Source organism: Pinus tabuliformis, chromosome 3_2 (assembly GCF_031772625.1).
Source record: "Pinus tabuliformis cultivar Carrire ecotype Pingquan chromosome 3_2, CPIR1, whole genome shotgun sequence".
NCBI lineage: Eukaryota > Viridiplantae > Streptophyta > Pinopsida > Pinales > Pinaceae > Pinus > Pinus tabuliformis.
The window spans coordinates 375272553-375284786 of record NC_142302.1 but is presented as its reverse complement, the minus strand read 5'-3'; positions in this window follow the sequence as shown (position 1 = coordinate 375284786).

The following is a 12234-nucleotide window of genomic DNA, read 5'->3' as shown; positions in this document are numbered from 1 at the left end:
GTCCATGATCCGATCAGTTGCAGCTTGTTCCATGCAATCTGGATTTAATTCTGTGGGTTTGAGCTGTTCTACAATGTCGGATGTGTCTAGCAATGGTGGAAAGTATGGCAGAAGGCGGTCCACATTGAACACTGGGTGCAAGCCAAGGAATAGGGGAATGCTGAGCTCAAATGCATTGTCTCCCATAGCCTTAGTAATGGTGTAAGGACCATATCAGAGTGGTCTCAATTTCTGATAGGCTCCAGTAAGGTGTTCCTTTTGCAAATGCAACCAGACTTTGTCGCCCACCTAAAACTTGTGTGGCACCCGATGTTGATCATGTCGCTGCTTGTACTTGGCATTTGATTTCTCCAGAATGTCATGGACCTGTTGGCGAATATGTTGGATGCGCTCAATGAAGCTGATGGCCTTATCTGTTTTGGACTGGACATGAGCTGAATTTATGTGAGTACCTGCAAGTGGCATGGCCACATCAATGGGGCATAGGGGCTGGAATCCCAAACCCACCTGAAAAGGGCTATGGCCAGTGGAGTTGTGAAGAGCTCGGTTGTAGTTGTGCTGAACATAGAGGAGGCTCTCGTCCCATGTGCGTGGATGCTTTGAGTTATACATGCGCAGAATGTGCACAATCATCCTATTGACAACCTCTGTCTGGCCATCAGTTTGAGGATGGAAGGCTGTGGACTTCGTGAGTTTGGTGTCTAGCATTGACCAGAGACTGGACCAAAATGTGCTGAGAAACCAACTGTCCCGAGCTGAGATGATAGACTGTGGGATCCCAAAGTGCACCCACACTCGTTCAAAGAAGAGTTTAGCAGTGGCTTCTGCTGTGATATTCTTCTTGCAGGCCGCCACAATGGCCATCCTTGAGAACCTGTCGACGACCACAAAAACAAAGTCATTTCCATGCTTAGTGGAAGGAAGGCTTGACATGTAATCCATGGAGATGGATTCCCAAGGTCGACTAGGGGTAGGCAACGGGGTATAGAGGTCGTGCTTCTTAATGGTTGGTTTGGCAATGGCACAGGCAGTACATGATTTGATGTACTTCCCAACATCCTGTCGAAGATTCGGCCAATAGAAATAATTTTGCAGTACTGCCACTGTTTTCTCGACCCCGAAATGCCCAGCAGCTCGACTGTAGTGTGCTTCCCAAATCATCTTGGCACGCTCGCTTGAAGGAACACAAAGGTGACCCAGGTGGCATAACAGGGCATCCTGGAGGTGAAAATTTGGAACATGCCGACCCTCCAAGAGTGTCTGGTATGTGTGGCCGAATTCTGGGTCGCTTTTGTAGAGAAGTGGCCAATCAGAAGTCTCGTGCCCACAAGAGTTGAGCACGGTGGTTAACGCCATGATCGGTGGTCGACTGAGGCAATCTGCAACATTATTGGTGCTGCCCTTCTTATACTTGATATTCAAGTGGAACTATTGCAGGTATGTAGACCACTTCTGATGGCGATCATTCTGTAATTTCCCTTCGGTCTGTATGAACTGCAGGGGTCAGTGGTCTGTGTGGATGACTGTTTCCTTCCCCAAAATGTAATGCTTCCATTGTCGGCAGGCCTGTACAATGGAATACATCTCTTTATCATAAGTGGGGTACTTCCGGACTGTGCCTGAAAGTGTTTCACTGTGATATACCATTGGGTGTCCATGTTGAGTAAGGACTGCCCCAATAGCATAGTGAGAGGCATCTGTCTCGACCTCAAATGGTTGCTGTAAATCCGTGCACCTTCAACGAATGGTTGTCTGGCGATCCTTCCAATCTGACCATGACATGCGCAGACCAAGAAGAAGAATTTGCCTTTCGAGATTTGAAGGCAGTCTTCCACACATTAGAGGGTTCGATTGGTACCTGGTGATATCCTGACTTAAAATCGATCTTGCTGAAATATTTCACCCCCTTTAGTTGGTCCAGGAGGTCATCAATCCGCGGGATCGGGTACCTATTACGGACAGTGATCTTGTTCAGCGCCCGATAGTCAATACAGAGTCTCCATGTCCCATCCTTCTTCTGTACCAACACGATCAGGCTCCCACAAGGTGATGAACTCAGACGGATGTGACCTTTCTACAGGAGCTTTTGAATCTGCCTCTTGATTTCATTGTTCTCCAGAACGGAGCGTCGATAAATTGGTCCATTGGGTAGCGGCGCACCTGGGGTCAGATCGATGGAGTGCTTGACCTGACAGTGCAGAGGAACCCCTGCAGGGGAGGTGAAGATGTCCTCGTACTCCTCCACAACCTTGTCCATCTGTAGTTGTCGTGCAGAGGGACCCTGTCTGGAGGCCGCAGCCACCGTCTTCTTCTTTCCTTGAGGGCGTATCATCAGGAAAACAAATTTCCTAGTTTTGGAAATGATCTTACTGCATTGTTTTGCAGTAATCAAAGAGATGGCGGTAGGTGGTGCTACCTCTTGTATCCTGTACAACTTATTTCCCAATGTAATAATAACAGCACGGGCCTTGATTCATACACAGCATGTCGCTTCCACAAGTATGGCTGTCCTAATAATACATCACAAACTTCAAGGGGAGCAATGTCACACAACACCTCATCCATGAAGGGCTTGATGTTGTATGGAAGGCGACACTGCTGTCTCACGCGAAGATCTCGTCCTTGGTGAAGCCACCCAATGGTGTATGGTTGTGGATGTGTTGTGGTCGGTAAGCGCAACCGCTTCACGACCTCTGCCGAAATGAGGTTCTTTTGACTCTCGCTATCAACAATGAACTGTATCGGGGAGCCCTTTACCCACATCTGGGAGTGGAAAAGACGCTCCTCCTCCTCTGGATCTTCGGGTTCATTTTTTCGGATCTTGGCAGTAGCAACAGTGGCATTGGGATCCGCATCAATGATCTGCTTCCCTTTGTCATTCCCCTTATCGGGTTCTGACTCAGAGTCAGAACATGCATATGATTCTGAAACCTTTAGCTCAGCCACCAGTGACTGCTTGGCCCGACACTCACTTGTGTTGTGAGTGGAGCTCTTATGGAACTCACACCATTTTCCAGTGTCCTTTTTCGGCTTCGCGGCGCTGTTCTTTGCTTGCAGCTTTGACGGGTTGTCTTGGGTTGTCCCGCCTTGGCTTTGTCCTTTGTTCTGTGGTTTAGGGGCACGTTTCCCTTGCTTTGGATTCGCAGCTCCAAAGTCTCGCTTCTTTTGTTTAAACTTCTGCTCGACCTTGACGGCATATCGGTATGCTGCGCCGAGCGAGGAGATGTTCAGGAATTTTATTTCTTCCTGGATGTACTTGTGCAGGTAGCCACGGTATTTGAGTATCAAATGTAGCTCTGAATCCTTGATACCCAACTTTGTGCGAAGGGTATGGAAAAGATTGGTGAACTCTGACACGTCTTGGTCCCTTCCCTGCCGCAGCATGGTCCACTTTATGTATTCATCCTCATAGCTTCCGACAGGGTAGTACTGCTCCTTGATGGCATCCCGGAATGAATTCCAGGTGGGTGCAGCTGAAAATAGTGAGCCAGTACTTTCATCCTTCTGCTCGCAGTAGGTTTCGCACCAGTCCTTGACGTGGGGGGTTGCTTTGAGAAGAGCGAAAACAATCTTTTCCCGACTCGAAAATTCATGAATAGAAAAATAACCCTCTAGCAGATTTAACCATTTATCTACAGCATCTGCGTCTATCTAACCCTCGAATATGGGGATTTAAAAATTAACTTGTACCTTAAAGGGCGTGGCGTTTCCAGAGTAGCTGCTGGAAGCTGATGCGTCGCTTCTGGGTAGCCACTGAAGGATCTGGGCAAAGCTGTCCATCATCACATTCCGTTGTCGCTCGAGGGCTTCTTCAAGCAAGATTTTGATGGGATCTCCTGCCCCCTCGTCTTTCTTCTCATTCGCCATGGGAGGCCGTCGGGATTTGCGAGGCTGGTCTTGCAAAGGTTCAACCAATTCAAGCCCTAAATCCTTATATCCCGACCTTGTTGGGGACATGCAAAGAAAAACAGAGAAAAAGCAAACCGCTCTGATACCATTGATCCGGATTTAAACAGGAACGCAACAAATTATAGAGATAACCATATACACAAAGATGCAGGGGAAATAATACTTCATTTCATTAATGGAAAATACTGAAATATGCTTACAACCAGAAATGGAAATAAACCAGCTAGTGCAATGGTAGCTTATCTCTGAGAAGAGATGTGGTGGCTACATGCCTCTGAACTCTGTTACAATGAGGCTCAAAGGCCTATTTATTGTTGAGAAACAATGGAAAACCCTTAACATTCCAAAACCTAACCCTAGGAGATGAAACGCTAAACTGTGGGCCCCGTTTGGGTAAATTGGTACATCAACTTCCCGGGGTCGTAACTTTGGCATACGATCTCCGTTTGACACGTACAATAGCTCGTTAGAAAGATCTATCCGAGCACTACCACTTTGGGAAGGGCAACATCGGTCCATGGACCCATGTTGCCTCCATATTTCCCAAAAAACATCGTTTAGGGCCTCAAAACGGCTCCAGAAGTTCAGGACCCAAAAAAACTGCTAAAAATAGTAAGTTGTGCTACAATTAAGGAAACTGAAAATGATGAGAGAAACAATGGTGGGGGTCCAGGTGGACTTGGCAGGTGGCCACCAATATCCACCTGGATCAAAGTGGCAGTGCTTGAGGTGATCCATCGGATTGAGCGCAATCAACTGCAGAAGATCGAGGAAAAAGAGTACTCAAAACTCTCCCTGTTGAAGGTAAAGGTGGAATGGTCAATATGAATGGTAATTTTGAATATTTATGGTTGTTTCTTCCAATATTTTATTCACATTTAATGGTTTTACCTAGTTACAACCCATTTTTACCATGAAACAAGTATTTTTAATCCTTTTTGTGATGTTATGAGTAAGTCAACAGTTGTTTGACAAATTTTTCATGTTTTGAACATATTATTTTGACTGAGGAGCACACTTTTATCACCTTTTCAGGCTCCAAAAACCTATGAAAAAGGAACCCCCCTCGAGTCCTCTTTTAGCTCTTTTCAGACTCCTAAAATATGAAAATATTTTCGAGCACTTATCTTTTCAAACTTGTTAAAGTAAACGAAAAGTTGTCTACTCAGTATAAGTTTAACCCTTTTCCAAACTAAGATGCACTAACTATGAAAAATGAATGCCTTGGTCAAACATGGCTAAGAGGTTCTCTTGGGTATTATTTTCTACCTTTTTGGACCTAAGGGACTATCTATGAAAAGGAACATTTGCAGTTTTCTTTTCTGCCTCTTTTTCAAATTCTCTAAACATGACAAATATGTCAAGTTATACCTTCGTTAGACTCTTAAAAACATCAAACAATGATGGAATCGTCATTCAAGATGGGACCAAACCACTCCTTCTTTTGGTTTGTTAAATATTCTCAGAGTGATTCATCTTAAGGATGAACTTACATATCAATAATATGTTATCATCCTCAAAAAAATATTCACTGCTGCGCGCGCGACTGCAACCCGCGATCGAGCCTCGGCCTGGGCCGCCTGAGCGAGCTTCAACATGGACCCTCCGGACCCTCCCGGTGGGGATCCGGACCTGCAAAGAGCTTTCTCCAACCTGGTAAAGTCACTCCCTCCGCAAAGACCTAGACCAGCAGCAACAAAGTTTGTGAAAAAGCTTGATGTATTACAGGAAGTTCAACTGCCGCCTACCATCCCACGCATGGCAGCCATTTCCCTAGCAGAGAAAGGATTGATTGGGCAATTTACAGGATTGTGGCCATCACCCAGAACAGTGCAAAGGTGGGTCGAACGAAACTGGTCGGACAAGATCCAGGGTAAAATATCCATCAGATTCTGTGGCAGAGGATATTTTACTTTCCATTTCGAAACCAAAGAGGACAAAGATCTAATATTCAGGAATGGGCCTTACTTTATGGACTCCAGGGGTCTCTACCTCAACAAATGGACCCCGGATTTTGCTCCAGAACTTGATATACCGAATGCTGTACCAGTCTGGGCTAGACTGCCACACCTTCCCCTTCACTGCTGGGGGGATGACTCGGTCAAAGCAATAGGAAATGCGGTTGGAAAATACATAGATCGCAGTGAACCTAAAGACAACATGCAGGCGTGTGCGCGGATTTGTGTTGAAGTCGATCTGGGCCGAGGACTGCCGGAAGCGATCAAATTGAAAGTGGATGATTGGTGCCATATTCAGCAACTGGATTACAAGCAGATATCCTTCAAATGCAAGGTATGCCATGAATATGGACATTTTGCAAATAGATGCACCAAAATAGTTAATGTAGATTCTAATGAGCAGGATGTGCAATGGGAAACTGTAAAAGGGAAAAAATCATCTCCTCCTCTTAAGTCTTTGGATCCTGATGCCCCTGGTCCTTCCCAGCAACATCCTTTCTCCCCTCCTCTGATTCCCGATCCTCCTCTCCCTCCAACTTCTAACCCCTTCGCGACCCTCTCTGAGGCAGAATCGGGGCCTGAAGTCCCTTCCACAGATCCCCCTCTTCATCTTTCCCCTCCTCTCATCATGCAGCCCTCTCCTGATCCCCCCTCTTCAAGGATTACCAGGAGCTCTTCAAAGGAAAATGGAGCGCCCAGTGATGTCCCTAAAAAGCAAGGGCCTCTCAGGAAATCAGCCAAGCAGCAGAGGGATGAAAATGCTCAGAAAGACATAGCACTGGGAACCCAAACTCCAATAGAGTCCTTCATTCTTGGACACTTGGAAAAAGAAAATAGTAACAAAGGCCACAAGAGACGAGCACCTCTCCATGTAACCAGTAAATCATGATGAAAATACTATCTTGGAATAGTAGGGGCTTAGGGCACCCCTCCAAGCTAGCTGCCCTCAACGACTTAATTCACAGTGAAAACCCTAAAATTGTTCTGATTCAAGAAACAAAGAAAGATCAATTAGAAATGAGTAGAGTAATTAGCCAGCAAAAGCATTTTAATGGATGCGCAAGCAAAGCAAGAGGAGCCTCAGGCGGTATATTAACTATATGGGATAGCAATAAATGGATCTGTGACTCCACCAACGTTCATCAGAAATGGATTCGAACTAACTTAAAAAGTAAAACTGGAGGTTCAAAGGGAACAGTTTATAACGTATATGCTCCTAATCAGTACAGAGAGAAAGAAATGTGTTGGAACACATTGGAAGCAAGTATAGAAGAAGAGCAGAATAACAATCTTATTATAGCAGGAGATTTAAATCTGGTGATGCATGCTAACGAAAAAAGAGGAGGAAATTTCACTCCTGATCCATCCAGAAGTCGACTAGAGGCCATTATGCAGGAGCACGACCTTGTTGATATCAGACCCAAAAATCGTAGGTACACCTGGAGCAACAGAAGGATTGGCGCCGGCAATATCATGGAACGTCTTGATAGGTTCCTGATAAGCATAGCATATCTGTCCACCTTCTCCACAGGTCACTCAAACATCCTCAATGTCTCTGCCTCCGACCATTACCCAATAACGCTTACTCTTCATAGTCACTGTCAGCTTGGGCCTATACCCTTCAAATACTGCGCCATTTGGAACCGTATCCCAGATGCAAAAGATGTGGTGCGACAGACTTGGGTTCAACATGTAGAAGGTTTGCCAAGTTATATTTGGGAGACAAAATTGAAGAGAGTGCGACAGGCATTAAAAAATTGGGCAAAGAACAATTATCAAGAGCCTGAGATGAATAAAAAGAAAATTAAGCAAGATCTAGAGGAAGTGCAGCAAAGAATCGAAGTGTTGGGGCTATCTCAGCAAGCTAAAGAACAAGAAACCAGATTATACTCACAGCTGAGTCAAACTATTAGAGACGAAGAAACAAAATGGAGACTGAAATCAAGGCAACTTTGGTTGCAGGAGGGAGACAGAAACACATCCTATTTTCACAAGCAAGCCATTGTTCGAAAGGCCAGAAATACAGTGAGCACGATAATGGATAATGAAGGGAACCGTTACAACACACAGGACTCTATAAAGGAAGCAGCTACCAAGCACTTTAATAATCTTCTAACTGAGGACAAAGGCGCGGAGGATTACTCAAGCATGCTTCAGCATTTGCCTAAAGGAGTCACACAAGAAATGAACAGCAGTCTCAGAAAAGAAGTAGAAGAAGAAGAAATCCAAGCAGCAATTTGGAGTTTACACCCAGATAAAGCTCCAGGCCCTGATGGATTTCCCATCTCCTTTTATCGAGAATATTGGTAGATGATTAAAAAAGATCTCTTAAAGATGATTCGTTGGGTTCTAAAAAAAGGCAAAATGGGGGGATTTACCAACTCCACCTATCTGGCTTTAATCCCAAAAGAGAATCGACCTTCCACTTTTTCCAGATTTCGACCAATCTCTTTATGCAACTCAGCATATAAAATTATTTCAAAAATTCTAGCATCCAGGCTTAAACCTCATCTCCCATTCTTGATCTCTGAAAATCAAGGGGGCTTTCTCCCCAATAGGCACATTACTGACTCTATCCTTCTTGTGCAAGAGGCCATCCACTCGAGCTTGAGCAGAAAAGAGAAAGGGTTCGTTCTAAAGTTGGACCTTGCAAATGCTTTTGATAGGGTAAGACATTCCTACCTGTTTGTTGTTCTTCATAAAATTGGGTTTGATCCCTCCTTCATCACAATGGTCAAGGCTTGTATAACGGAACCTTGGATCTCCCCTTTGGTTAATGGGAGACTGTGTGCAGCCTTTCAATCCTCTCGTGGCCTCAGAAAAGGATGCCCCCTATCCCCTTATTTGCTTATCCTTATGGCTGAATCACTCAGTCAAACCTTGGATTATAACCGGAGAATAGGTCTAATCACTGGCATCAAGATTGAGCAAGGAACAAAGAATATCAATCATTCTCAATTTGCAAATGACACTCTTCTAATAGGAGGAGCATCCATCACTATAGCAAGGCGCTTTAAGAAGATCTTGGACCAATTCATGGATTACTCAGGTGGGAAGGTCAACTAGATAAAAAGTTGTATATATGGTTGGAATACTCCAAATCATACCATCCACAGCATTGCAAGCATCTTTGGAGTCTCCTGCAAACTAGTCTGGAATCATTTCTCCTACTTAGGGATGCCAGTAAGTATGGGACCGCTGAAAGCTGATACCTGGAACGAAATCCTCGACAAAATAAAGAGAAAAGTGCAGCAATGGGGCACCATGTGGTTGAACCCAGCAGGACGACTAGTTCTTCTAAAATCAGGTATAGTTTCTCTTCCCATATATCGTTTTTCCTTATATCAAGCTCCAGCTGTTTTCCATCAGAAAATGGAAAGAGCCCTCAGGCATTTTCTTTGGCAAGGAGGGAAAACGGATAAGAAAAAATTCAATCTTGTAAGCTGGAAGAATATAATCCAATCTCAGGAAAAAGGAGGACTAGGCATCAGATCACCAAAATTGCTAAACTTAGCCCTTGGAGCTAAAATCGTATGGAGGATGATCACAGGGCCTACAGCGTGGTGGAAGAAGATCTTAGAGGCAAAATATCTGAGCTGCACAAGGCAGCGACTCCTGGAGACTAATATTCCCAACAGAGATAGTACAAAAATTTGGCAACTTTGCAAGAAGGCTATTACTTTTATGTCTCAGAATATCTCAAAGGTCCCAGGAGGGGGGAGCAGTATCAATTTCTCCACAGACAGAATTCTAGGGCAGCATCCCATTGGAACAAAGATGGAGGTAATCCCTGCCATAAACTGGCTTAATGGCAAAGGAATATTGCACTTGGCTCAAATATCACAATGGGACAATCACTCTCAAGCATGGACAGGATGGAAATTCCCGGATCATCCCAGGGAGTTAGACACCAGTTTCACAGACCTAAAGAAGCTCCTACACAGCAAAGTACCAGTCCAAGAAGGCATGCATGATGGATATCATTGGGACCCAACTGGAGCTCATACACGATTAAAGCTGGTCATGAATTTCTTTGTGACAGCACCTTCCATCAGGAAATATGGAACCAATGGAAACTAGTATGGAGAGCAGAAGCACCTCCCAAAGTTAAGTTTTTCATTTGGCTGCTCTTGAAAGGAAAAACATTAACAACTGAAAATTTAAAGAAAAGAGGCATAATGGGGCCATCCAGGTGCCCAAACTGCTGTAGATCAGAGGAAACAATGCAGCACCTGTTTATAGAATGTCCGGTGGCTGACGAATGTTGGAAGAAGATGGCCTCAATAGGGGAAGCACCCTGGGAGCCTCAGGCAACCATTGCAGAAACGATTCACAAATGGAGGAAGAATTGTCCATGGAAAGAGAAAAGAAGTAAATTGGCGCAAAGGGTATGGAACATCATTCCTCTAACTCTCTTATGGCGCATATGGTTGGCAAGAAATGGAAAGGTCTTCCAGGAGAAAGGCTGCAGCGCTAGGATAATGTGCCACAAGGCTAAAATGTTAGCGGTAGAGACAGTCACAAATCACACCAGAGGCAAAATTGATGCAACAAATTATAGTATGGAAGAGAGAAATCTGCTCAGCTATGTATTTGAGAACATTGCTAGCGCTCAGGAAATAAGCAAGGGAAGTACAAAAATGAAAGAAACAAATAGCGCATGGAAAATGAGATTAAAGGATGAGGAATTTTCGAACTAGCTGGGAAATTGTAACAGGTTCTACTTATTTTTTGACAGTGCTTCTAAATCGAACCTGGGCCAAGTAGGTGCAGGGGGCCTAATATGCAATGCAAATGGAGAGAGCATTCTTCATTTCGAATGGGGGCTAGGAGAGATCTCCAACAACAGAGCAGAGGGATTAGCACTGTATCAGGGCCTCACACAGCTACGAAAGTTAGGGATAAGAAAAGCAGTGGTGTTTGGGGACTCAGCAATAATTATCAGGCTTATGGCGCAGCGTCAGAGCACGCCAAATATACTTCTTCAACAGATAAACCACCGGAATCAGATCCTCCATGCATCAATGGAAGAAATCGTGTATTATCACATCCTACGTGGATTGAATAAGGAAGCCGATAAGCATGCCAACAGGGCATGCGAACGATCCAAGGGCAGCCTGAGCTGTAATAACACCGTTTCTTTTCAACCGTTACCATGAGTCCACAACACTCAGTCAACAGCAGGTGTACCACAGCTGACAGAATCAGAGACATCAGACAAGTAAACAGTGCCGACGACAGAGCAAGTAAGGTGGGCAGGATTTGGCTCAGAAATGTGATCAGGATATCGCCTCAACGCATGGGAAACAAGAGAAATCCAGGAGAAAATCGTCCTTATAGATTGATTCTATTTGTTGTAAAAGATTTGCATTTGACCATTCCGCAGATCGCCATGAGATGCAGTTGGGCATCTTCCCGCTTTCAAAGCACACAAATGAACTCTATTTATACCCCAGGCAGCAAACTTCTTCAAAACATTAAGAAAGGCAGTTTCTACAGGCATCAGAATTTCAATGCTCCCGCCCTCCTCAAATCAGCCCAAGGTAGCTGGTTCAGTGCTCAGCAGAATCGTAACAACTCTGAGAGAGCAGTAGTAGCAGTCTGCTGTAATCGAATTAGAGTCCACAGAGTTCGCAGGTTTTGCGTTAAAGCGGCCGACACCACAGACAGGAAGCATTTAGTGATAATGGCCCGCTCAGAGGATTGTTTTCACTGCAGAGATCTTAATGTAGAATTCGAGGAGCTGAGAGCGCAACAACGCATATTGGAGGATCAAGTCAAAAGCTTGGAAACACGTATGGAAGATCAGTATAGAATTCTCAATGAAAAATACAGGGCAGAAATCAATCTGTTCCTGCACAGAGTTTCCTCTTTACATGAGCAATACAATAACTTGGCAAACCGTTGCAGCCATGCAGAAGAATCGATAGTAGTTCTCAAGTTCATGATGGACAAAAAGCTCAAGGAAGCCCCTAGCTCCTCCAGCGCAAAGCAGAATGAACCAGACCCAAACCCAGAAGCGTCCACCGCTAGGAAGATTAGTCATATAGATATAGAGATAGATTAAATACATTTTGTAGCTGTAAATTTTGGTTTTTGCAATATGTAAGGATTTATAGTAGTGTAGGAAGCTTTAGAGGCAAAAAGACTAGAACAAGGATCAAGGAAGGGACCCTTTTTGTAATTCCTTTGATCCATGATGTCCAGGAAGCACTGTATGCATGGAGAACTGACTCTTTTTTCAGTCTATAATATAGCAACCGAATCTTGTCTAAAAAAAAAAATATGTTATCATCCTCAAGCTTGTTAAAAAATAAAGAGGTACTGACCTATATTGTTAGGAAAATTGGGAAAACATGGTACTCCA